Consider the following 26,897-nt stretch of genomic DNA (forward strand, 5'->3'; position numbering starts at 1 on the left):
TTGGGTAGCTCAGATAGTAGAGCACTTTCCCGCGAAAGGCAAAGGTCCCGATTTGGAGTCTCGGTCCGGCACACAGTTTTAATCAGCCAGGAAGTTTCATATCAGCGCACACTCCACTGCAGAGTGAAAATCTTATTCTGAAGTGCATTTGCAGTTTCACAGAATAAACATAGGAACAGTAGAATAAAGAAATAGCTGCATTACACGTTCGTCTCACATAACACTTTCACGCATGATACAGTGAAAAAATATGCCATCTTTGCGGTTTGAACCCAGGGACCCTTGTACGACAATCTACCAACTTTCCCACATAAGCTATTTGGATATCAGAATCAGAGTTATGCTTTTCCTGTGCTATGTAGTTCTGGTGTCACTTTTAAGTAAAGTTTACGCCTGTTATGCTGGACGACAGCACATAGAACCAGCTAAATCGTAGTCTTGGTCGATACTCTGTTCGAAATACAACGTTTGGTACCGATTGAGTGTCTGACTCCTGGAGGTTTGGATGTAAGAATGACGGACGCGGCGGGTCAGCACGCGATCCTCACCAAACGATGTGCACAAGAGATCTTTCACATGTGTAGCAATATGGGTGCAGCGCCATCCTCCATGTAAGTCCTATTTTCCAGCAGGTGTCTACCAGGCAGGCAAGGGACGACAGGATTCGTAACATGCGGTGTCCCTGACGTGCGGTGTCCAACGCCATATGCTGTCCGGTTTTTTGCACTCATTTTTGTTTCAATAAAATCTAGATTATTCCTTGAATTAGTGCGTTTTCAAATGTTCATTTCATGGACTTTTGGGTCACCCTGTACATTTTCAGTGACAGCAGAAGATACTGTTAGTTTGTAGGCGAAAACCCTTCATTATTTTCGTTTTAAGCACAGATTAATCAGTAATTATCATCAACATTTTTTGATTATAGGGAAGAGCTTCATAAACTGTTCTGTGACTGGACAGATAGCCGCACATGGATGTCACAACTGTCAGCTTCGCGGTGACAATATGTGGTGCATATGCGCAAGGAAAACAGTGCCACATTCGGTCGAAGACTATCACCAGTTAGCATTGCCAGTATTCCTTTTTACGCACATATTTCATGTTCGTTATACAACTGTGTCGATTTTGTGTCCTTTTAGTACTCTTCTAGGGCAATCCGTGTCTTCACGACTGGGAGGAAAACTTCCTAGTAGGTGGTTCACAGCCTGTTTTATCCCTGTCCACCAATGTTTTGATTCATTCCTCTTTTATGCTTGGTATGGTGACTGGAATTTTTGTGAAGGCATCTGTACGTCTGTGTTGCTTTCTCTAGACAGTGCTTGATTAAATTTTTATTGCTGTCTCAGATTTCATGGCCTCAGATAGTGTTTTCAGTACAGGAAGATAAAGCGTGAGACAGAGAAAATGTATTGGACCACGGCCTAATTCCCATGAAACAAAAATCGCCAAGTAGACAAGATCGGCTGTTGAGATCTACATCTACATCTACATGGATACTCTGCAAACCACATTTAAGTGCCTGGCAGAGGGTTCATCGAACCACCTTCACAATTCTCTATTATTCCAATCTGGTATAACGCACGGAAATAATGAACAACTATATCTTTCCGTACGAGCTGTGATTTCCCTTATTTTGTCGTGGTGATCGTTCCTCCCTATGTAGGTTGGTGTCAACAAAATATTTTCGCATTCGGAGGATAAAGTTCGAGATTGGAATTTCGTGACAAGATTCCGTCGCAAAGAAAAGGGCCTTTTTTAAAATTATTTCCAGCCCAAATCCTGTATCATTTCTGTGACACTCTCTCTCATATTTCGCGATAATATAAAACGTGCTGCCTTTCTTTGAATTTTTTCGATGTACTCCGTCAGTCCTATCTGGTAAGGATCTCACACCTCGCAGCAGTATTCTAAAAGAGGACGGAGAAGCGTAGTGTAGGCAGTCTTCTTTGTAGGTCTGTGACATTTTCTAAGCGTCCTGCCAATAAAACGTAGTCTTTGGTTTGCCTTCACCACAACATTTTCAATGTGCTCCTTCCAATTTAAGTGGTTCGTAATTGTAATACTTAGGTATTTAGTTGCATTTACGGCTTTTAGATTAGACTCATTTATCGTGTAACCGAAGTTTAAAGGATTTCTTTTAGCGCTCATGTGGATGACCTCACACTTTTCGTTGTTTAGGGTCAACTGCCACTTTTCGCACCATTCAGATATCTTTTCTACATCGGTTTGCAGATTGTTTTGATCTTCTGATGACTTTATTAGTCGATAAACGACAGCGCCATCTGCAAACAACCGAAGACGGCTGCTCAGATTGTCTCCCAAATCGTTTATATAGATAAGGAACAGCAAAGGGCCTGTAACACTGCCTTGAGGAACGCCAGAAACCACTTTTGTTTTACTCGATGACTGTCCGTCAATTACTACGAACTGTGACCTCTCTGACAGGAAATCACAAATCCAGTCACATAACTGAGACGATATTCCATAAGCACGCAATTTCACTACGAGCCGCTTGTGTGGTACAGATCTGAATTGAATGATAAATAATATTTGTTTACAAACGTGTACACCGTTTTCTTTACACTCTCTCTTGTACGTACATTCACGATTTGACTTTTCGAATCTCGACCAGTAAGAATCACAGGAACACTACAGTTATAGCAACGCTGCTACGAACACTAGATTCATACAGAGTGTAAAGTGACAGAAGGCCCTAGACCCTTCGCAGTGAGACAGCTAAGCGACTGTCTCGGCTACACGGTTGCAAGGCACGCTTCGCTGCCTCTCCTTCGCGCTATGTTCCGCTAACGAACCTGCGTCACGGTCCCGCAGCGTGAGTTTTGCACTGCACTACAAACTCCGGCCGTCTTGTGCTAGCAATGTGAGGCTCCGACAAAGGCCTACATTTGCCGGAAGGACCACGAGAAAGAACTCTGACATTCCGATAGACATGAATGGAGCCTCCTGCCCTTTCCCATAGTCAGGCACTATATGAGATAAATTAATTGGACATGCGTCAGTAATTACTGTGACCGACTGTTCACATATTCACTAACTGAAATCAGTATAAGACAATCGTCTGATAAGTGTTAGTCAGTGATTCCTCCGAAAGAGTAACTGCTTTCAGTAATGGAAGTAGTATTCAAAGAAATGTTCTGTGAATAGCAGTATTATAACGGCGGATCGTCTGCACAGATGCTAGATGGTTCGGGATAGCAATACAGAATCTATTACACTGCTTTAAAAAGTTGTTACGCACCCAAACACCTGGTCGGATGTCAATGTAATAGCGCACACATACATCCACTGGCGGATATGTAAATGATTACAGATGCATTACTCTGTGACAGCATGCTGATTAGTGTTATTTGAGTTTAATATTGTTGTAGGGTATACAGGGGCCGTAAACAGCCTGAAGGACAATGGGAGTCACGTATAAGTGTGAGATATTATCACCATCTGACTAAGCTTAAAAAGGGTGTCATTGGGGCTCTCCATCTGGCCAGATGAACAAATTTCAACACTCCGCTTACGTTAGGAAGACCGGGCACAGAACACATTGATGACAGATCGTCTGAACTCGGTGAAGTTTCCGGTGGAGACAACCACGCCCGTCGTATCTCGCTGTAGGTACCTGACATACAATGAAGTGCGTCTTTCAAATGATAATGTCACCTCTGCACAGCTCTGGTCGTAGATTCGTTGGACTCTGGAAGTGGATGAATGGCTGTAACAATGTAGAACGATTTGGAGTCTGACAGGAGTTGGTGGTCGAGTAACAGTTTTTTTTAAGGGGTGTCATTTTTAATTCTAGTCATTTCCTTTGTGGTTTTACACAAAACACGTTTACACAATCACTTATCATCCATCTGCGCCGTATGCTGATTTCAACGGTCTTACACATACGAGGCCTGTTCAGAAAGTAAGCTCCGATTGATTGCCAAATTGAAACCACAGTGAACATCAGAAATGTTTTACTTGTAACAATTAGCTACACCTTTCAGCTACTTCTCTACGTAGTCGCCGTTCTGACTTAGACTTTTGTCATAGCGTTGTACCAACTTTTCAATAGCCTCATCATAGAAGGCAGCCGCCAGTGCTTTCCGCCAATTCTCCACGCTGGCCTACACCTCGTTGTCTGTGTCAAAATGTTGTCTTGAAAGACAGCGGTTCATGTGACCAGAGATGAAACTCAGGGGGAGACAATTGCGGACTGTATTGTGGGTAATCTCACATTTCCATTTGAAAACGATGCAGGAGCATCTTCATTGCCCCTGCAGAATGCGGCTGAGAATTGTCTTGAAGAAGAAACAGCACGACAGTTATGTAATGTTAGCTGCATAGCTTCAGGCGAAATTTCTCACCAGGCCCTCGTACTTGGCGGCAGACACTATTTTCTAGACATCTTTACGCACTCACTGCGAGCTCAGAAATGAGAAGAGCGACGTGATGCTAACTGGGGTTATACTAGAGACACTACCCAACACATCTGTGCAAAGCTTTATCGGATTTTCATAGTCGTTTCCATTTCGCGACCGATCGGAGCTTACTTTCTGAACGACCCTCGTATATATCGTGCCAAAACAATTACAGTTACATTTAACAGACTCTAAACAGTGCCACAATTTAACTAGTAAGGCACACTCTACCGTTCACCTCCGCCATCGCTTCCCAACTGCCGCTTTCTTACTTTATCCCGGGTATAAAAGTGCTTCCTTGAGTTTAGGGCCAATCAGAGCCCTCCGTCTTGTTCCCTATATATTGGCTGTATCTGAAATGAATGTAGAAAATGAGAAGGCTGGTAGACTGGGCTGTAACAAGCATATTTCACGTAGCAAAGCATGTCCACACCCCATAGTGTACGGCGCTAGGCCTCGTTGGACAGTATCGAGCGCCGCAAAGAGGGTAGGCAGACAAGATGCCACCCTAGCCGTAATGGTAGCAGGTCTGCAGGGCAGCGATTTCAAGGAATTTGTGACATCAACGTAAAAGAGACGTCGGGTTGAAGTTTTATGACCTTTATTTGCAAAAGCTGTAGTCGACATAGTTGCGGATATTCCAGGCGGGTCATCACTGCGGGTTTTCCGCCTCTTTCTGGGACGTGAGAGCGTTGCTTTTGGCTGTGCAAATACCTATTTGATAGGTGTCTTTCAGACGGCCATACCTGTGAACGCTACGGAGTGCGGTTCGCCCAGCGTCAGTTTGTCGTGAAACGGGGACCCTCTTTTCTTTGTTACTGTGTGGCGGGGACAGGAAATGGAGAGCCATTCTTGGGAGCAACGGGCAGACAAGCACTGTGCTTACGGGGCGGTGGACGGAAATGCTCACGCTGCCCCGCGTTTGTACATTCGGCAGTTTCCGAATCGTAGAGTGCCGGATACAGGCGTATTTGGCGCCATCGACAGGTGCCTCGGGGAGACAGGTTCACATGAGGTACGTTTTCCACTGGCAGGTCCTCGTGATGGCACACATGAATATGAGGCCTACTTCGAAACCCTATGTATTCATTTTACCTTACAGGGGCGAAGGCCTGAATGGCACGGTCGTCCTCGTGGGAGACACTCCTTTTTGTATACCACCTGGAAGGCGGCGAGTGGGTCTGCTCCTGGGATATGCAAAATAGGCCGAATGAAGGAAGCGAGTAGGAGCAGGATACTGCGTGTAAAATCGTTCAAATGGCTCTGAGCACTATGGGACTTAACTTCTAAGGTCATCAGTCCCCTAGAACTTAGAACTACACAGTCCGTACACCAGGACATGAAGGGGAGGCGTTAGCACTTCTGAAAAACACACCCTCGACAGGTCGCGGCGTGTTGCACGGGAAATGGGTGTAAGCCATTCCAGAATAAGACGTGTGGTATCGGTAGCTCCGATGCCACAGCGAGGTGCACGCTCGTAGCTTGCCACTACGAGAGGGGACGAGCGACGGCGACCAGAGCGCCCTCTAGCCGACGCTGTGGAGCTCAAAGAGCACCGCTCTGCTTTCTCCCCATGTCATCAAGAGCAAACGACATGGAAACATCGCTTCAACTTCAGAGTGTGTTGGCGTGCTATTGAGACTTGGTACTACTTACTACGGGAATACGGCTTTACACCTACGTGCTCATCTTCCCAAAGATGGCTAACCATTTATTAACTTGTTTTTGCCGTAGTAAATGTCTTTAAATTTACACGGAGTGGTCGAGTGGTTCTGGGCGCTACAGTCTGGATCCGTGTGACCGCTACGGTCGCAGGTTCGAATCCTGCCTCGGGCATTTATGTATGTGATGTCGTTAGGTTAGTTAGGTACAGTAGTTCTAAGTTCTATGGGACTGATAACCTTAGAAGTTAAGTCCCATAGGGCTCAGAGCCGTTTGAAACATTTTACTCGCAGTACCGAAGTGCTTTACCTCTCCTGCTCCTACTCGCCTCCTTCATTCGGTCTATTTTGCAGATCCCAGGAGCATACCCACTCGCCGCCTTCCAAGCGGTATACAAAAATGAGTGTCTGCCACGAGGACGATTTGCACCCCTACCGCCTTCTGAAGGTTCACGGCCTTAACACAGACGATTTTTCACGTAGAATTTAATTTTGCCAGTGGTTTTGGGAAATTTGTGCCATTGAATCGGACTTCCCGAACAGTGTGTTTTTTACGGATGAGGCGACCTTTACACGAGAGGGCCACAACCAATACGTGTGAGCAAATCCGCATGCCGCCTTTGTTCGTGGTCACAAACATCACTTCGTTGTGAACATTTTGGCAGATCTGGTAGGCGGTAAGCTGGTTAGTCCGTACATATTCCCCCGGCGACTGAACGCAAACAGATACTTCATCTTTTTACCAGAAACTCTGCTGGACTTGTTCCACTCAACGTGCGACAGCGAATGTCGTGTCAGCACGATGGTGCACCAGCACGCTTCGCACATGCCATTGCGAATGCATTTGGATGAAAACTGTGGTGAAAACTGGCCAGGGAGCGATGGGCCGATGTCATAGCCTGCACGTTTCCCCGAACTGACGCACATTGTTTTATTCTTCTGGAGCCACCTGAAATCTGTTGGGCATGAAACACCCATTGAAACTGATTAAAAGCTGTAGCACGCGTTATGGTAGCCTATGATGCTATTTCCGATTTGCCACGAGTGTTTGAAAGAGTTTGACAGTCACTACAGCGTCGTTGCACGGTGTGCATTTAAGGAAGAGGGCGTAATGTCGAGCACATTTATAAGTGATTTCAAATAAGGATTATAAAACTTCACCCCGACTTCTCATTTACCTTGATGCCACCAGTACATTGAAAACGTTTCCCTGCGGACCAGCTACCATGACGATTTGGATGGCATTTTGCATGCCTACCCTCATGGCGGCGTGCGTCACTGTTCAAAGACGCCAAGCCCCGTACGCTGAGGGACGCTGACATCGGTTCCTATGTGAAACATGTTTCTCACGACTCATTCTAACAACCCTCGCATTTTCTACATTTATTTCAGGTACAACCAGAATATCTTGCCTTCTGGGGTCGACAAATGGCCTTTTTCTTACGTGGCTGGTGTAATGCCCTGTCAGCAGGGACGACTGTCCCCAAATTTATTCACCCCCTATTTCACACAATACACTGGCATTCTATCACATAACGTTGTGCAGTCTTTGGTTTCACTCATTGAGTACCCCCTATTGACATAGTCATCATAAAGTCGTGTAAAATACTGATTTGTAGGGCATTCGGATGTGACAGTGGCTCAGTCATGGCTTGCTTGGGAAAGTGAGCACAGGATTACTCGTTCTGTAGGTTCCAGTCGACCACGTCTGACCACCAAAAGCGAGGACCGCTGAATTGTGCTTCAAGCTCATCGTAACCACTTCATATCTGCATAATTTGTGAGAGAACAAACCATCGGATGGATACTACCAGCATTCGGACTAGTGAACTACAGTCCCGTGTTTAGTCTGGCGCTAACATCACAACATAAACGGCTACATTTGGAGTGGTGTTATTACCAGGGAGCTGGGACTGCTGACGAATTGCATCGCATTGCGTTCATCTCTGAATCGCGATTCTGCGCTACGCTGGATACCATGGCGTCGAACTGCGGGGGAGTAGCATTCTTCCAATGTTTTGGAAAGGTATGACTTCAGGTCAGAACTGAAGAGAGCGATGGAACTCTAAGGGCACAACCACACATACTGTGTCCTCATGTGTCAACTCTCATTTGACGATATTTTGGAATTTTTCAAGAGGAAAACAGTCGTCGTGTCTCTATGAATGACCTGCACGGTGTTGAACTAATCACGGGACCAGCAAGATCCCGAGATTTGTCACCACTAGAACACGTGTCGGACCAGTTCGGACATCTACTCCGTCCCAGTACCATAATGCGAGGTATAAGTGAACACTCTCAACGTTTCAAATTTTGAAGTGATCGAATGAGAGTGGAGGGCTGGTTATCAATTTTGCCGTCAATTCGATATCATTCTTATTTAATATACAAGGGCCATTCAATAATTAAAGAGACAAATTTCTCTGGAGAAAAAAGCCTTTATTTCTACAAAACAATACTTTTCTATTTTTCAACACAATCCCCTTTAACTTTTATGCACTTGTTCCAACGGGCTACAAGCTTTTTTATTCCGGCTGCAAAGAACTCTTTTATCTTGATGTTCGAGCCAATTTATCACAAATTTTTTCACGTCCTCGTTGTCCTGGATTCTCTTCCCACATAATGCCTCCTTCAGTGGGCCAAACAACTGAAATTCACTAGGTGTTAAATCAGGACTGTAAGGGGGATGAGGCAGTACTTACCAGCCCATTTTGTCGATGATTTCACGGATTAGTTGAGCAATATGAGGACGTGTGTTGTGTTGCTGGAGAATCACACCTCTCCTCTGAGATAAACGACGTCTCTCTCTTATGGCTGGCTTCACCTTGTTTAAAAGCAAATCCATGTAGTACTGGCTCTTCATTGTACGCTGCTCTTTGAGATAATCACAAAAAATGCATCTTCACCATCAAAAATCACCATCAACATGACTTTTCTTGCTGATGTTTTGGTTGTGAATTTATTCTTGACTGGTGAGTTGGTGTGCTTCCACTCCATGCTTTGTCTTTTTGATTCTGTCTCATAATAGTGAACCCAAGTTTCATAAAAGTTAAGATTTCTTTGAGGAAATGCTCACCTTATCTTTCATAATGTTCCTTTAGCGCTGTGTACACTCCCAACCTTGTTTTCTGGTGTAGCCGCGTCAACTTCTTCGTGACCCATCTTGCACAAGTTTTGCTGTACTTCAGCTTGTTGCAGATAATGTTATGAACTGCACCGGTACCAACTTTAACCTTATCGACTATCATTTCCACAGTCACACGGCGGACGGTACAAATAATAATTCGGCTTTCAAGTGAGGGAGCTGAAAATGCAACTGGTCGGGCGAGAACGGTGTTCGTCAGTCACTGAGTAGCGACCATTTTGGAACTGCTCTACCCACCTCCAAAAACTTTTCCCCATTCATACAACCTTCACAATAAACTCTAGACATTCTACAGTATATATTCACTGATTTCTCGCTTTCAGCAAGTAAAAACGATTAACAGAGCGTTCTTCAAGTAATGTGGACGCTTCTATCGGACTCGCTATCTTGAAATGTATTTTTGTGGTTATAAACAAAACATCTGCTCCAGAATGAGATTTTCACTCTACAGTGGAGTGTGCGCTGATATGAAACTTCCTGGCAGATTAAAACTGTGTGCCCGACCGAGACTCGAACTCGGGACCTTTGCCTTTCGCACACAGTTTTAATCTGCCAGGAAGTTTCATATCAGCGTACACTCCGCTGCAGAGTGAAAATCTCATTCTGGAAACATCCCCCAGGCTGTGGCTAAGCCATGTCTCCGCAATATCCTTTCTTTCAGGAGTGCTAGTTCTGCAAGGTTCGCAGGAGAGCTTGTGTAAAGTTTGGAAGGTAGGAGACAAGATACTGGCAGAAGTAAAGCTGTGAGTACCGGGCGTGAGTCGTGCTTCGGTAGCTCAGTTGGTAGAGCACTTGCCCGCGAAAGGCAAACTGGCTCATAACTGTTCTACACTGAAGCCCCAAAGAAACTCGTATAGGCATGCGTATTCAAACACAGAAATATGTAAACAGCTAGTACACGGCGCTGTGGTCTGCAACGCCTACGTATCATAAGAAGTGTCTTGCGCAGTTGTCAGATCGGTTACTGCTGCTGGAGTAACAGGTTATCAAGATTTAAGTGGGTTTCAGCGTGGTGTTATAGTCGGCGCACGAGCGGTGGGACGCACCATCTCCGAGGTAGTGATAAAATGGGGAGTTTCCCATACGATCATTTCACGAGTGTACAGTGAATATCAGGAATCCAGTAAATCATCAAATCTTTGACATCGTTAAAGACGGAAACAGATGGCGCAAGAACGGGACCAACGACGACTGAAGAGAATCGTTCAACGTGCGAGAAGTGCAATCCTTTAGCAAAATGCTGCAGATTTCAATGCTGGGCCATCAACAAGTGTAAACGTGCGAACCATTCAACGAAACATTATCGGAGCCAAAGGTCTACTCGGGTAGCCTTGATCACTGCACTACACAAAGCTTTACGCCTCACCTGCGCCCGTCAACACCAACATTTGACTACTAATGACTGGACACATGTTGCCCCGTGCTGGTGGACGTGTACGGATATGGAGACAACCCGATGAATCCGTCGACCCTGCATGTCAGCAGGGGACTGTTCAAGTAGGTGGAGGCTCTGTATTATTGTGGGGTGTGTGCAGTTGGAGTGATATGGGACCCCAGATACGTCTACATACGACTCTGACACGTATGTAAGCATCATGACTGATCACCTGCATCCGTTCATGTCCATTGCTCATTCCGACGGACGTTCCAGCAGGACAATGCGACACCTCACTCGTCCAGAATTGCTAGACAGTGGCTCCAGGAAGACTCTTCTAAGTTTAAACACTTCCTCTGGCCACTAAACGCCCCAGACATGAACATTATAGAGCATACCTGGGATGCCTTGCAAAGTGCTGTTCAGAAGAGAACTTCACCTCCTGGTATTCTTACGGATGTATGAACAGCCTTGCAGAATTCATGGTGTCAGTTCCCTACAGCACTACTTCAGACATCAGTAGAGTCAATGCCACCCTGCAGCACGCCTGCGTCCTCGCAGGGCCCTGAACGATGTTAGGCAGGAGTACCAGTTTCTTTGGCTCTTCAGTGTATATAGCACCGAACACTGTCCAAGCTTGTTTACGAAAGAAACCTGACAGAAAAAGCCGCGAGCGCTGAAAGGTGATCAGACAAATTGCTTGTTTAGTGCGCTTCACGCTTCAGGCCCGTGGCGGAAGTTCGTTACCTCAGGCAGGCACTGTTGGTGCCCTGCGAAGCGTGTACCACAGACGGACGTGAGACTGCTGCTCGGAAACGGCCGTGCATGGCGCCTGGTGAATATGGTCGTGTTTCGAGTGGCGTGCTGTCAGTATACCTAGTTCACAGTGGGCTATTAACGATATGTGGCTTTCGTCTGAGGAAATGAAAGCTGTGTCCGTCTGGGTATATCACTGTGCCACTATGATGATGAAAATCAGGTTTCCTTTAAATACACGCTGTAACAGTCTTGAGAGTTAGTTACTTTGAGACTGGATGTAGTTGATTGGCGTTAATCAAAAATGCCTTTAAAGCGACAAAGGCGCCATTATCAACACCTCACTGAGTTTGATCGAGGTCTCGTGATGTACGATCGCATGAAGACTGGTCTCCTGAAGGCCACGTGATATTACGCCGAGGAAGCACCACTATGTTCGGCGTATAGCTCTGCTGCATCGTAGTGCATTTGCAGCAGCAATTTTAGCAGCCGTAGGCACCATAGCGACACAACGAACCTCCGAGACAGAAACCCTGCAGCTTGCATACAACTGACCCCAAACCACCGCCATTTGCAACGTCAGTGGTGTCACGGGAGAGCTAATTGGAGAGCAGGATGGAGGTTCGTTGTGCTTTTCGATGAAAGCTGGTTCTGCCTCGCACCAGTGATGGCCGTGTGCTGGTTTTAAGGAGGTCAGTCGAGGACCTGCACGCAACTGTCTGCGTGCTAGATACACTAGACCTAGTCCTGGAGGTATGGTCTGGGATTCGATTTCGTATGCCTGCAGGAATACTCTTGAGATTATCCCATGCACCTTGACTGCAAAACTGTACGACCTGATGAGTCGACCTGTTATGCTGCCATTCATGAACAGCAAACCTGGGGGTGTTTTCCAACAGGATAACGCTCGTCCATATACCACTGTTGTAACCTAACATGTTCTACAGTCGACATGTTCCTTGGCCTGTTCGATCACCAGATCTCTCTCCCATCGATCACATATGGAACATCATCAACCGACAACTCCAGAATCATCCACTAACAGCATTACTACTCCCTGTATTGACCAACCAAGCGTAACAACCCTGGAACTCAATCCCACAAACTGACATCCAGTACTTGTACGACACAATGCATGCACGTCTGTAAGCTTGCATTCAAAGTTCTGACGTTTACATCGTTTATTAATAAACAAGCATTTCACATTTGCAATGGCTTACCTAGCACTTACATTAACCTGTGTTCTTGCAGTGTAATCAGTTACATACGTTATTCGCGAAATTTGATTACTTTACATTAATTACTTTTTGCTATATGAACTGAAGGGGCTGGGTGCAAACGAATGGAACTACTTTATTAGAATCAGTGGCACCGAGTGAAAATGTGTGCTGGACTGGTATTCGAACGGGGGACTTGTTGTTTATTAGGAGCTTACGTAAACCACTGCGCCACTAGGAAACAGTGTTTATCGATCTTGCGCGGTTTATCTCGACACACCTCTATGCCGACCCACACTCCCACTGAGCACCATCTACTTGCAGTTCCTGTCTGTGTCCTGCAGGCTTGCTACTTACAGATTCGAGTATCAGGTCGGACGCAATTGTGCATCCACACTAAATATGGTGGATCCATTGCCTATCGAGGCGAATCAATTATATGAATGCGTGGTGCCTGTTCTTTCGGACATGTCCGAAAAAAAAGACACCACGTGGAATCCGCAGCTGTGAAACAGGTGCGCTAGGTCAGCACGTAGGTCGGCCGAGAGGTTTATCGAGATTGTCCGCACAGAACTGGTAAATACTATGTTTGGGTGGCGCAGTGGTAAATCCTACTTTTTAATAACAGGAGGTTCCAGGTTCGAATCCTGGTTCAGCACAATTTTTTCACCCGTAGCCGCTGATGCTGATGCAGCTGCTTTCAATAATCCTTTTCCTTTCGTTTCTTCCCCTGCTTTTTCTATTTACATAATACGTTAACTAAAGTTTTTTTGATGTTTGATGCGAATTTTTCAGAACATTTATTCAATTAATTTTTCTGTCTTATTTAACAGAAGTCATACTATGCTTTGATCACTTTGTGTATTGAGAGAACCACCTACTGAGGTCAATATTTACACTATCTCACCTTTTCTAATTTCAGCCTAAAATTCAAACATTAAACATTTATTGCTTTCATTCCTTACATTAATCTGAGCTTCTTAATTCTTCAGGCTAAAAAGAGTATCTAACATTAGACTGCTAAGGTATTTCAGAAGTATTATCCTGTGTACTGAAAAATAAGTTAGAATCTGCATTCATCTGAGGGCTGATATTTTGACGAATTAATTTTGATTTGCCGCCGGTGAAAAGGGTCGGTTACTCCCTCTCGTCGTGTTTTCTTGTACATGACTGGTACCTCTTACTGTTCCAAGCTGAAATATAATAATCTCTCTTCGGAAAACTAATTTCAGTTTTTTCGGAATTGGGCCACTGTACAGAACACCACCACATGGTTTTCGTACAATTGTGATTCTGTAATCTAACCTCTGCATATCGGCACTGTTATTCCGAGGTGTTTGTGGGACACGATACGCTTTATCTGCGGTACATAAAAATCCTTTAGCCGAAGAATACTCCAGTTTTTGTGAGACAGACAATTTTACACTTCACTGCTAGTTGCCTATCATTCTAGAAAGCTGTGTTAGGTATATGTCAACCTCAAAGTTTCACATACTACTGGGATACCTGCGAAGACAAGTTATTCCACCACAATATTAGTAACATCCTCTACGCTATGATTCGAACACTGCTTTCTCAAGACAGATGTTAATATTCTTTCATTCATCTTTAACACTGTCTCTTGCTGGTGTATTTGATAATAGCTGTATAATATACCTTGATAAGAGTTCAAATCAAATGTGTGTGAAATCTTATGGGACTCACCTGCTAAGGTCATCAGTCCCTAAGCTTAGACACTACTTAACCTAAATTATCCTAAGGACAAACGCACAGGCCTATGCCCGAGGGAGGACTTGAACCTCCGCCGGGGCCAGCCACACATTCCATGACTGCAGCGTCCAAGACCGCTCGGCTAATCCCGTGCGGCTGATAAGAGTTCTCTAATGCTTTCTTCTTATAAGAAATGTAAGGTCCATTCTAAAGCCACCTTCAGTCGTGTTTCTCTTCTTGGGGAAAGATCCTTCCATAACACCAATAACCGAATAGCTGGCGTGACTAGGAGGTGCTCTGAGTATGCAGACATCTATATCTTTTATCAGAGATTATGTCTTACCAGCACAGATGTCTATACATATCTTACACTTCCGTTGCACCAAGTGCCTGGCCTGGAAAATGCTTTATGCACCATAAGACAGGCAATTTAACTTTCGTCGTCCGAATCAAAGGCGAACGACGTAAGTTGTGTTGCCTATTTAAAGGCGCATGAAATATTTACTCCGCCAGGTTTACTTTGCCTACCCGCCATAAACATGTATAGCCGATTGTAGTCTGGTTTGGTGGCTCAGCAGTTAAGTAACAGACAAGTGGACATATTGCAGAGTTGTGGTCAAGTACCGTATCTTTGTTAATATCAGTGTCGTGTGTGTAATGTGTGTAACACTGTCTGATAGGAATGGTTTGAGTGCCAGTGTGGCAAACAGTTCGTTCTGTCAGGAAGTTCCACAGCAGGGTACTCTGCTCTGCAAACTGGAAGACTCATTCTGTAAACGTCCCCTCGGCTGTGGCCAATGTCAGTAGTGTTATTATAGTAAGGCAAAGAAGTGGCAGAGCTTTTTTGATGTTTGGAGACACACGAGTGACGATTCCCAGGACTAAAGTCTCGAGGGTGCTTGGTGGGACATACATGGATAGCCGCAAAAGCTATTAAGGTGCCGGGTTCAAGTCCCGGCCCACCCCTCACAACAAGCGGCAAAGCACAATAGATTTAGAAGTACACAGGAGCTGTAGAGGTTGCGCAGTGAAGCGGCGTTTACGGTTTAAAAGTAATTTTGAGGGATCATAATGAGGAAACGTTTTGGGTGATGACCCAGATGACTGTATTCGATTTTGCTTACTCATAATTCTTTTTCACTTTTCTAACAATTTTTCCATGTGCTGCTTCTAGTGCACTTAAAATAACTGTATGATTGCTAGAAAATTATTAACTATTACAAAATATATTCATCTATAGACTTCAGAACACTGAGTTACAAAATACTTTAGGTCCACTGAATTTTAGTTTTGATGTTTCTAAATCGATTTATACATATATGATTTTACACATTTTAGACGTCAGTTACTGGAATACGGACGTTTCTTCTAACAGTAATTGCTGCGTGAATGTCGGCTAGATTTCGGGAGGCAATACTCTATGCCCACGCATCCGGTAGACCACAGTTTTCAACTAATGACACAATTCAAACAATTTGTCCAAGAGTGTAGCGTTTATTACTGTATATTTACGTACAATATGAAGATCAAATTGGGTTACTTCATACCAAAACCAATTGTTATTGAGAAAGTGACAGTATAGAAGCAACGGTCATTGAGCACCAGTTCAGATGGCTTGGGAATCTCCAGCGGTAAAGCAAGACAGAGTTTCTATAGTAATTTTGTATGGTGGAGTGAATACAGGATAGAAGGCCCTGTGAAATTCCTCTTAAGCACTGTTAGAATCAGTTGAACAAGAACTTAAAAGCGTTCGAAAACTGAGCAGAGTAATTTGCGCGCCACAGCAGAAGATCGTGCTAGCTGGTTTTGCTGCTGTTTTCCATTTTGAGCAGGAAACATGAAAATGAGAAACGTCAGAAATGCAAACTTCGCTGACCCAAGCGTTGCCCCCGGCTCCACAGCCTCTGTTGCGTGCAGTCTATGTGATCGCATTTTTTCATACAACGAGTGGTCTGCTAGGCCACTGAAGGCATCTCTAATAAAGGAAATGCAAAAGATAAATGAAACTTTGGATCCATGTATCAACTGACGACGACGACGACGTAGCCAGTATGACAGATATCTGATGTAGCGATGTGCTGGTACAACTGCGAGTTGAGCAAGTGTTTTCACTAATCAGAGTCTGCTTTATGTGTTTGCATTTATATTCTACTGAGGAACCCGGCAATGTTTCGCAATTTAGAAATGTGTATAGGAAATTGACATACGTGTTCATCTCCCCTTCTCTCAGTGCATATCCTCCTCCTCCTTTCTATATTCGTGTCGTCCTCGCTTCCTCTCTGTCCACATTCTCTCTGCATCTCTGTCTGACCTTGGGCCTCACTTTTTATTCCTGCAAATGCAACTGAAATTCCATAACGTTATTCTAATCATAATCCATAAATACAACTTTCCTGTTTTCTGTGAAATGCGACTGCGAGGAAGAAAATAAAAAGACACATTTCCATAGCAGATCAAAGCACGGCATTTTCTTTCTTGCAGTCGGCTTTCATAGAAATTCTGCACATTGTTTAAAGAATATATAGGTTATGTCTGTCCGAATGTTCATTAGAGTATTGTGTAAAAACTTAACGTAAATCAGTCACGTACTTCTCGAGATTGTTGGTAACAACGTTTCCCTTTTTAATTTGCATATCTATTTGTCTATTGCGTATATTAAAGAATATATAGCCAATGACGGTCAAAATGTTCATTAAAGTATAGTATCAAATTTGAAGTAAATCGGTCACGAACTTTTAGCGATTTTTGGTAACAGCTTTTCCCCTTTACATGTTATATGTATTTAAAAAATTGTAGTGATAGTAGATCCAAATTTTTGTGTCAAATTTGAAGTAAATTGCTCAAGAACCTTTCAAGACTTTTGGTAACAGCGGTACTCCTAAGATGAAGATCAACAAAAGCAAATCAAGGATAATGGAATGTAATCTAATTAAAGCAGACGATGCGGAGAGAATTAGATTAGTAAAGGAGACACTTAAAGTGGTAGATGAGTTTTGCTATTTGAGAAGAAAAATAACTGCTGATGGTCGAAGTGGGACGGATATAAAATGTAGGCTGGCAATGGCAAGAAAAAAATTTCTGAAGAAGAGAAATTTGTTTGTATCGAGTATAGATTTGTCAGGAAGTCCTTCCTGAAAGTATTTGTATGGAGTGCAGACATTTATGGCAGTGAAATATGAACGACAAACAGTTCAGACAAGAAGCGAATAGATGCATTTGAAATGTGATGCTCCAGAATAATGCTGAAGACTAAACGGGTAGATCACCTAACTAATGAGGAGGTACTGAACAGAATTGCGGAGAAGAGAAACTTATAGAACAACCTGACTAGAAGAAGGGATCGGTTGGTAGCACACATTCTGCGGCATCAAAGAATCACCAATTTGGTACTGGAGGGAAGCGTGGAGGGTAATAATCGTGGAGGGAGACCAAGAGATGAATACAGTAAGCAGATTAGGAAGGATGTAGGCTGCAGTAGTTATTGGAGATGAAGAGGCTTGCACAGGATACAGTAGCATGGAGAGCTGCAACAATCAAGTCTTTGGACTGAAGACCACAACAACAGCAACATATTTATACTTTAAATGTAAAAAATATACGGCCTACGTGTGCCCGAATGTTTATAAGGATATTATGTGACAATCTGAAGCAAACAGATGAAGTATATTTGCGGACTTTTGGTTACAACGTAAAACGAGTCTCGCCTTTATACAGTAGTATGGATTTTTCTGAGGGACCCAAAGTGAGAAATATTATAGTCTAGACGTAGACTTTTCTGCAAGAGGGGGACGCCATTTGCAGATTTTTTAATCTACTACAGCTGGAATGAAATGATGCTAAAAAAAAACAAAGGTAAAGTTCTCTTTAAAGCAGTGGTTTCCATTTCCGCCTGAATTCTCATGCTGTTGGTTATTGCTGACTGGTCCGCCTTTTAGGCGCAGTTTTCTACCCCAACGTTATTAATCCCAACATGAAATATAGACATTTAAGTACTATAGCTATATTTCAGGACTGTGTGTTGGTCACAGACCACTCAGAACCTTTATAGTCTATGCCTTAAATCACCCAAAATATAGTTTCAATGCGTATGAGAGTTTTTCGCAGTTCCTTTTTGTGTTATCGTCCGAAGATCGGGGCAGCAACGTACATCGATACTGTGGTATCGGCCGCTAACCCGTCGGCAGCACTTTCAAATACGCCCGTCGCCAGTTACACCGCCGCGTTTACTGCAGCCGCCACCTCAACTGGAATGCGCTGACTCGAACGATTACGTCGCTGTCAATGAGATGTAAACATCGCCTCTCTACACTTTCAGCGGCGGGTGTACTTGAGTTTAAACATTCATGCACTGATCCCATTTTGTGTGTTCGCCAGTTGAACAACATTTACAGATTTTCATAATGGCCAGTGCTCGTGATCTAGTGAATAGTAATTGTACTGAATGAAGACCGAATGATTTCTGAATCTGCAGTATCTACACATGTTTCAACATTCAGAGCTATTGTTAGCAACTGACACTGCAACTACAACAACAAAGATACTTATTATTTTTACTATTTGATATTAGATGTAGAATAAATTACTATATGATTTCTCTGCTCGTAAACAGCATCTGTTCCTTGCTACTGTATTCATAAAGAACCACACATCATGAAAGGACGTTATAACACTATCAGCCAACGCACCGAATGTCAACTTGGTTTGCCCGAATACTATCTTCACAGCGCATGCGTAACGACGTGGCCGGCGCAGAAGAAATCTCCCATCGCGTACGGGACGGAAATAACCGTATAAGGCTGATTTTTGTGATACTCTTTGGCCACAGAAAAACCCTTGGCGAGCCGTATGTAGCCCATGGGCCGTTATTAGCCTACCCCTGATGATATTAGAAGAACTGACACTGAAACTTCCTGGCAGATTAAAACTGTGTGCCGGACCGAGACTCGAACTCGGGACATTTGCCTCTCGCGGGCAAGTGCTCTACCGACTGAGCTACCCAAGCACGACTCAAGCCCGTGAGTCGTGCTTGGGTAGCTCAGTCGGTAGAGCACTTGCCCGCGAAAGGCAAATGTCCCGAGTTCAAGTCTCGGTCCGGCACACAGTTTTAATCAGCCAGGAAGTTTCATATCCGCGCACACTCCGCTGCAGAGTGAAAATCTCATTCTGAGAACTGACACTGATTATTGCTGTGTCGTCCGAACAAGACACAGCCAGGGCAAAAGCACCACAGACGCAAAGATGCGAGCTGTGACAGAGCCATAAAGACTCGCCACTTGCGCGAGTTCCACCAGCGCCACGGGCGGCGCTGAGGATGAATATGTCGACTTCGCCTCGGCCAGTTGTCGAACGAGTACAATTCGCCAATGACCGGACGTTAACAGACAGAAGCCTACTCGGAAGACAAAAGAGCAGCTCTCGCCCACTTGGTTACAGATCATCGTCCAGGGCTGACTTAGACAAGGAACATAGTTCAATCAACTCCTAGAATTTAACAGACAGTTGTTGTAAGTTGCATTTTCTATGTACTGTGAAGTTTACTACGATTATTCTCACTTAGCCATTGAGAATGTTTTGTTTTTGTTTTTATTACAAGCAGTGTTGCAGACTTCAGTATTCAACTAGTCACAAAGAAAATTAAGCCTTTTAACTCATTTGTCTGACTTTGTTACTAATTTGTTGGAGGGCTGTAGAACCTTCGTTCTCCTGTCCTGTTACCTGCCCCTGGGGCATAGCTATGTAATAGTAGCAGGGAAAAATTGTCTTAGCGGTGTACTGCACCAGAAGCCGCTCAAAAGCTCACGAACTCGGCCTGCACAGCAGTAGCGACGAGGCCGTCACAAAACTGGCGACGAGGGTTTACAAAAATTATGTCTGGCGGCCCACGTGAATTTACGCGTGCTACAACCTGACTGGCTAACTTCAGTGCTACTTAACTCGGCCGGCCGAAGTGGCCGAGCGGTTCTCGGCGCGACAGTCTGGAACCGCGTGACCGCTACGGTCGCAGGTTCGAATCCTGTCTCGGGCATGCATGTGTGTGATGTCCTTAGGTTAGTTAGGTTTAAGTAGTTCTAAGTTCTAGGGGACTGATAACCTCAGATGTTAAGTCCCGTAGTACTCAGAGCGACTTGAACCATTTGAATTAACTCGGAAAAGATGCAACGTACAGATTTTTTTTTCTTAATAATTGTTTCTCTGCACTACTTACCCTGCAGTATCCTTACAACCGTTTTCAACTGTTTCTGACCACCCTGTATATTCAGGTACTAAAATCGGATTTCAGGATTAAGTATAGATTACAGGATATTCAAGTCCTCAAACAGATTTTGCACTAAATCACCCAAAATATATGCATCTTCACGTTTTCGCGGCGCAATGAATGCTGCATTTAATTTCGGCTGTGCAGCCACATTAATTCCGAATCTTCTTCTAATACAAGGGCTGTTCCGAAAGTAAGGTCCGATCGGTCGCGATATGAAAACCATAGTGAAAATCAAAAATTTTTTATTCGCAACAGTTAGCCACACATTCCTGCTACCTTTCCAAATAGTCGCCGTTCCGGCTTAGATATATGTCGTAGCGTTGTACAAGCTTTCCAGTACCCTCGTCACAGAAAGCAGCCGCTGTGCTTTCCGCCAATTCTCTACGCTGGTCTGTGTTTCGTTGTTTGTGCCAAAATATTGTCTTCACAGCCAGTGGTTCACGTGAGCAGAGATGGACAACGGAGGGAGCCAATTAAGTGCTGTATTGTGGGTAATCAAACACAACACCGAATACTCTGCAGGAGCGTCTTCGCCGGCCGTTGTGACCGAGCGATTCTAGGCGCTTCAGTCCGGAACCGCGCTGCTGCTATGGTCGCACGTTCGAATCCTGCCTCGGGCATGGATGTGTGTCATGTCCTTAGGTTAGTTAGGTTTAAGTAATTCTAAGTCTAGGGGACTGATGGCCCCAGGTGTGAAGTCCCATAGTGCTCAGAGCCATTTGAACCATTTTTCGTCTTTGTTGCCCAGCAGATCGCGGCTGAAAATTGTCTTGAAGAAAGAAACGTGTATGTTATGTGGGCTGCATAGCACCAGGCGAAATCTCGCACCCAAACCATATACTTGGCGGGAGACTCTCTTGGTTTAGGTATTTCTAAGAGATCGCTTTGAGCTCTGAACTGAAAAAAAGCGACATGAAGCGATCGACAGACACACTAAAGACGCATCTATGTCAAGTTCCATCGGATTTTCACGGTGGTTTCCATTTCCTGTCTAGGCGGACGTCACTTTCTGAATACGCCTTGTATTTCGGCTGTGTATTGTTCAGCTATATTCAGAGTGAGCCGAAAGGCTCTACACTCTTTCGGCTCACTCTGAAGATGGCTGGACGACATACAGCCAAAATAGTGGAAGAAGAATAGGAATTTACCTGGCTGTGCAGCCGAGATTCAATGGGGAACGAAAAATATATTTTGAAACAAGTGAGAGTTTTTCACAGTTTCTATTAATTTCTGGTAGTGCGAGACACAAGTGGTAGGGCTTTTCGGAATAACTGGAAAAAATTAAGCTCTCGCATATGTACAACTGACGGTTCCGCAGCTGAGACGGCACGTGCCATGTAAGCGCACTGCTCGACAACGGTTTCTCTTCCGCGTCCAGAAGATACCAGCAGCAGCAGTGGTGGTGGGAGCCTCGGTCGTTCCGCTCTGTGCCATCAGGTGGGGCCGGCGCTGACCGCAGCTGGCGACGCCGGTTAACGACCCAGCTGGCTCCCACCGACTGGTCGGTGTCTGGGGGAGGTGGGGCAGGTTGCCCTGTGCCCTGGCGCAGGTAATTGGGGCGGCTCCACGCGCCCGCCTGCTTGCTTGCTTGCTTCCTTCCTGCCTTCCTTCCGTCGCCGCCTCGCCTGCCCCCATTTTCGCAAGTGTCGGCACGTACCGCCGCTGTCCCTCCTACAGCAATCCCGCGCTCGCTGAGCACCACACTCTACGTGCCCTTCCGACACGTCTTTCGCAGATCTCGAGAACAACGTTTGCCTTCCTGACGCTGCTGCAAGGTTTTAAGAATTCTGTACAGCTCTGGTGCTCCCGAGAAAGAATGGAACGAGGATTGGAGTTGAAGGCACAGTCGACGACAAGGTCGTTAGAGTTGGAGTACATGTTCGGATTGAATAGCTTTCGGTACGGTAATCGGTTCAAATGGCTCTAAGCACTATGGGAGATAACATCTGAGGTCATCAGTCCCCTAGACTTAGATCTACTTAAACCTAACTAACCTAACGACATCACATACAGCCATGCCCGAGGCAGGATTCGAACCTGCGATCATAGCAGCATCGCGGTTCCGGACTGAAGCGCCTAGAATCGCTCGGCCACAGGGTCCGGCACGGTAATTGGCTGCTTCTTTAATGAGGGACCATGCCGACATTCACCACAACATGCTATAGATCTCCCGAACAGTAAGCTTCGTACAGTAGCTGCAAGAGAAAACCAATTACACCAGTTTACAAGACGACAACTTCACTAGTGAGAGACCGATTAGCAGCCGTGGCGCCGTTACAGAAGCAATGGTCACCAAGGGCAGGAAGGTAAGAGAGCTGCTTCATTATTTACGTTCTCTCGAACTGATAAAGACAGTCACCATCAACTTACCTAATACGTCTAGTTTAGATTCGAAAAACACAGAACAGTCATTGTTAAAGCTGAAAGGCGTTATAAATTTCTTCGATTGTTTGGTCATTAATGTCACTGCTGCCGGCCGAAGTGGCCGTGCGGTTAAAGGCGCTGCAGTCTGGGACCGCAAGACCGCTATGGTCGCAGGTTCGAATCCTGCCTCGGGCATGGATGTTTGTAATGTCCTTAGGTTAGTTAGGTTTAACTAGTTCTAAGTTCTAGGGGACTAATGACCTCGGCAGTTGAGTCCCATAGTGCTCAGAGCCATTTTGAATGTCACTGCTCCCATATCATACACTCTCCATCATGCTAGAAATACAATATCAGAACAGACATGTCAAGCATCTTGGCTGAACCTTCTTTCTCTACCCATATCAAACGCTCTCCATCATGCTAGAAATACAATACCAGATCAGACATGTCAAGCATCTTGGCTGAACCTTCTTTCTCTACCTCTTCCATGCGACTTTGGAACAAACTGTTCTTTAACCTGCGGATTACTCAAAATTATTCTGCATTCAACAGAAGATAAAAGATTTCTCTTTTAACATCCAAGAGGAAACCAGTATCTCTGTCACACTCTACACTATCTATACTTTTCTCATCCCTTTCTGTTTCTGTCTTCTTCCCTCCATCTCACCTGCTGATCTTCCTCAATTATCTCTCGCTCTTCCTCTAACCAACCAACTTCTTCTCTACCTTGATTCCCTCTGTACCGTTGTCACAAGTTTCTGTTAGATGTCTCTACTTCATTCAACAAACACGCCTTGGAGAAAATTCCTTAATATTAAAATTTTCTACCCTTCTCTCTTTCTTTACAGTAATCTCTGATTCTTTCCCTTTTTCTTTTCCTAGAAAGCCTTCAAACTTTTTACTTTTGCTCTGAACATTTCTTGTTCTCCTGTTTATTCCTCCGTTATTTCCATTTCTTTCTGGTCTCCTTTAACTTCTAGGACCACGGTCACTGATGTTTCTGGGTTTCTGTCAAAAAATTTAAAAATTATTTTTGCTATCCTCTTTTAATCTAGCCGGTTTAGGCGTCGATGAAATACAATTCCTCTCTTCCACACTGTGTATGATTTTGGTTTCATCTTTCAATAAATTTCTTTATTACTTCTTAATTTACATTTCCCATTCTCAAATTTCGATTCAAACACTTATTTTTGCTTCCTTCCAACTTCAGCAAACTCTTTAGCTGTACTTAACGAAAGGCATTCTGAAACATAAGCCAACGGCCTTGCCGCAGTGGTAACACCGGTTCCCGTCAGATCACCGGAGTTAAGTGCTGTCGGGGTAGGCTAGCAGTTGGATGGGTGACCAACCGGTCTGCCAAGCGCTGTTGGCAAGCGGGGTGCACTCAGCCCTTGTGAGGCAAACTGTGGAGCTACTTGATTGAGGAGTAGCGGCTCCGGTCTCGGAAACTGACTTACGGCCGGAAGAGCGATGTGCTGACCACATGTCCCTCCGTATTCGCATCCAGTGACGCCTGTGGGCTGAGGATGACACGGCGGCAAGTCGGTACCTTTGGGCCTTCATGGCCTGCGCAGGAGGAGAGAGAGGGAGGGAGAGAGAGAGAGATTCTGAAGCATGAAGGCATTCCGGTTTAATGACAATGTTGTAGTGCCGGAGTTTTGCATTTATAAAGGTTGAGGGGAGAAAGGAAAGGAAGGGAAAGGACCACTGATGCCACCTGGATCGGGACTTTATGCGGAATCACCGACGAATAGCACTCGGGATGTGCTGACGAGTCACTTGTTTTAACCACTGCGCCACGGACAGCGTTCATCGCAGTTCCGCGGATTATCTCGACACGCCTTTCGTTCGACCCTCAATCCCACCTATCTGCATTCCCTGTCCATGTTCCATGCTCCCTACTTTGAGATTCCCGCAGGAGATACGACGTAATTGTGAATCCGCACTGAAGATGGTGGATTCATTGCCCATCGAGGCGAATCACCAGGCATTCATATAATCACATAACAGATTTCTCGTTACACTGGGTTCTGTTAGATGAAAGCCACTTCCATTTTCCTTGTACTTGTTAAGGTAGCTTCTCTGTCCAGATCTCTTAGTTGTATTACATACTTAAATTTTGTAGTTTTTCTTTTTTTTATTCTTCCACAGTCAGTTTCCATTTATTTCGATGCCTTTTTCCTGTCTCTTATATACTCCGTTTTTTCAAAAGATATAAACCGGCCTATTTTTCGAACCATACATTGTAGGAGATTTATCTTCATTTTTGTATCGCCTACGTATTTAGCTCAGATGACAATACCGTCTGCAAAATCCAAACAATCAAAATTCAGATTAGCCTCTTCTATCCTAAAGATATATTGTCATTATTATTATTATTATTATTATTATTATTATTATAGAGGGTGATTCTGTGATGATGCTACAAAATTTCAGAGATGGTGGAGAGAGGTAAATGTATCTATTTGGTGAAAGGAACCCTGGTACGCAAACGACCGTGTCGAATGTTATACAAGTAAGTGATACCTCTGATAGTGCACCTTTGTACTGCAATATCTTTGCTTTCGCTACTTTGGGAGGAGGTAGTATGTACCAAAACAAGAAAAAATGTCCGGTAAGAATGGGTTCTAAAGAGCCAACCTTAAGAGCTATGAGAACTTCTTTATCTTTGCTTCTGTTACATTTCTTTTACTGTGAAACACATGTCTGCTACGAAGCAAGTGCTGTTAGGTCTTAAGGTATGCATTTCTTTTATTGGTCCGTACTAGCTTCTCCATAACATGGAAAGCATAGAGCTTGCAATAGAAGTGTGTCAGAGGTAATACGATTTTCGCTTGCTACTTCCGACTTAGTCTTTTACGGCCCCGCATAAAACTGATGCATCCACCCTACTCCACCATCCCTGAAAGTCCGTAACATCATCACGGAATCACCCTGCATATTGCCCATGCACATTTTAGGAAAGTGTGGTTCATCTCTAAAGGATACCGCATATGTGACGCTAGTGCGACCAATTCTTGAGTACTGCTTAGTGTTTGGGATCCGTACCAGGCCGGATTAAAGGAAGAGGCTGGCTGCTAGATTTGTTACCGGTAGGTTTGAACGGCATGCAAGTATACGGAGATGCCCTAGAAACTCAAATGGGAATCACTGTCGGGAAGGCGACGTCCTTTTCGAGGAACTCTACTGAGAAAATTTAGAGAACCGACATTGGAAGCTGACTGCCGAACGATTCTACTGCCGCCAACACACATTTCGCGTATGGACTTGAGGGCTCATACGGAGGCATATAGCGGTCGTTTATCTCTCCTTCTCGTTGCAAGTGGAACAGGAAAGAAAATGGTTAGTAGTGGTACAGGGTACCCTGCACCACATACCGGACTGTGGCTAGCGGAGTATGTATGTGATGTAGATACTATATACATTGTAATGTTGCCTCATTAATGATGTCCGGTGAGATGTAAGAGAGTGTCTGATGACCCTAATCTTGCAAAGGTGAAATACGTGCATAAATAAATAAACCGCGTCAGGTGTTGTAGGTTCCTCAGACATCAGAGTGCTAGGTTAGCCATCTGCCCCGACAGGTTCTTGTCCTCAAGACTTGCCATTATTATAAACGTTCGGGATGTGTCAGAAATTTAATTACTGTCATAACTGTGTCTGCGTTGCCTGCGTGTGCGGTGGAACTGTATTCGCTCTTGTATAAGGAGTCGCTGGGATGAGTAAATAAGAATCGTGCGCCACCCTCTCTGGCACCATTCCTTTCGACTCGGCACTACTTCTCGGTGGACTGCAAGTAAGTTTCACTGCGTACTGTCAACCAGTTTCAAATTTGTTCTCATTTCGCTGAATAGGACATGTTCCAGACGTTTCCACAACAGATAAATCTGTATGATCGTCACGAATCGTAGCTTTAGGCGTCAACAATAAGTGCATGATCATGCGGGAGGCGGAAGAAAATTCACGATATTAAGGCGAATATAATTTCTCAT

The 26,897-nt window shown here is 44.6% G+C and overlaps 1 protein-coding gene and 1 pseudogene across 4 annotated transcripts in view; one reads left to right on the forward strand and one right to left on the reverse strand.

Annotated features, from left to right (window-relative positions):
* Window positions 1–26,897, reverse strand: part of LOC124797830 (hemicentin-1-like) — a 1,195,221-nt gene that overhangs the window by 906,497 nt on the left and 261,827 nt on the right. The window lies entirely within an intron of this gene.
* Window positions 24,160–24,277, forward strand: LOC124799785 (annotated as a pseudogene).

This window comes from Schistocerca piceifrons, chromosome 5 (assembly GCF_021461385.2).
Source record: "Schistocerca piceifrons isolate TAMUIC-IGC-003096 chromosome 5, iqSchPice1.1, whole genome shotgun sequence".
Taxonomy (NCBI): Eukaryota; Metazoa; Arthropoda; class Insecta; order Orthoptera; family Acrididae; genus Schistocerca; species Schistocerca piceifrons.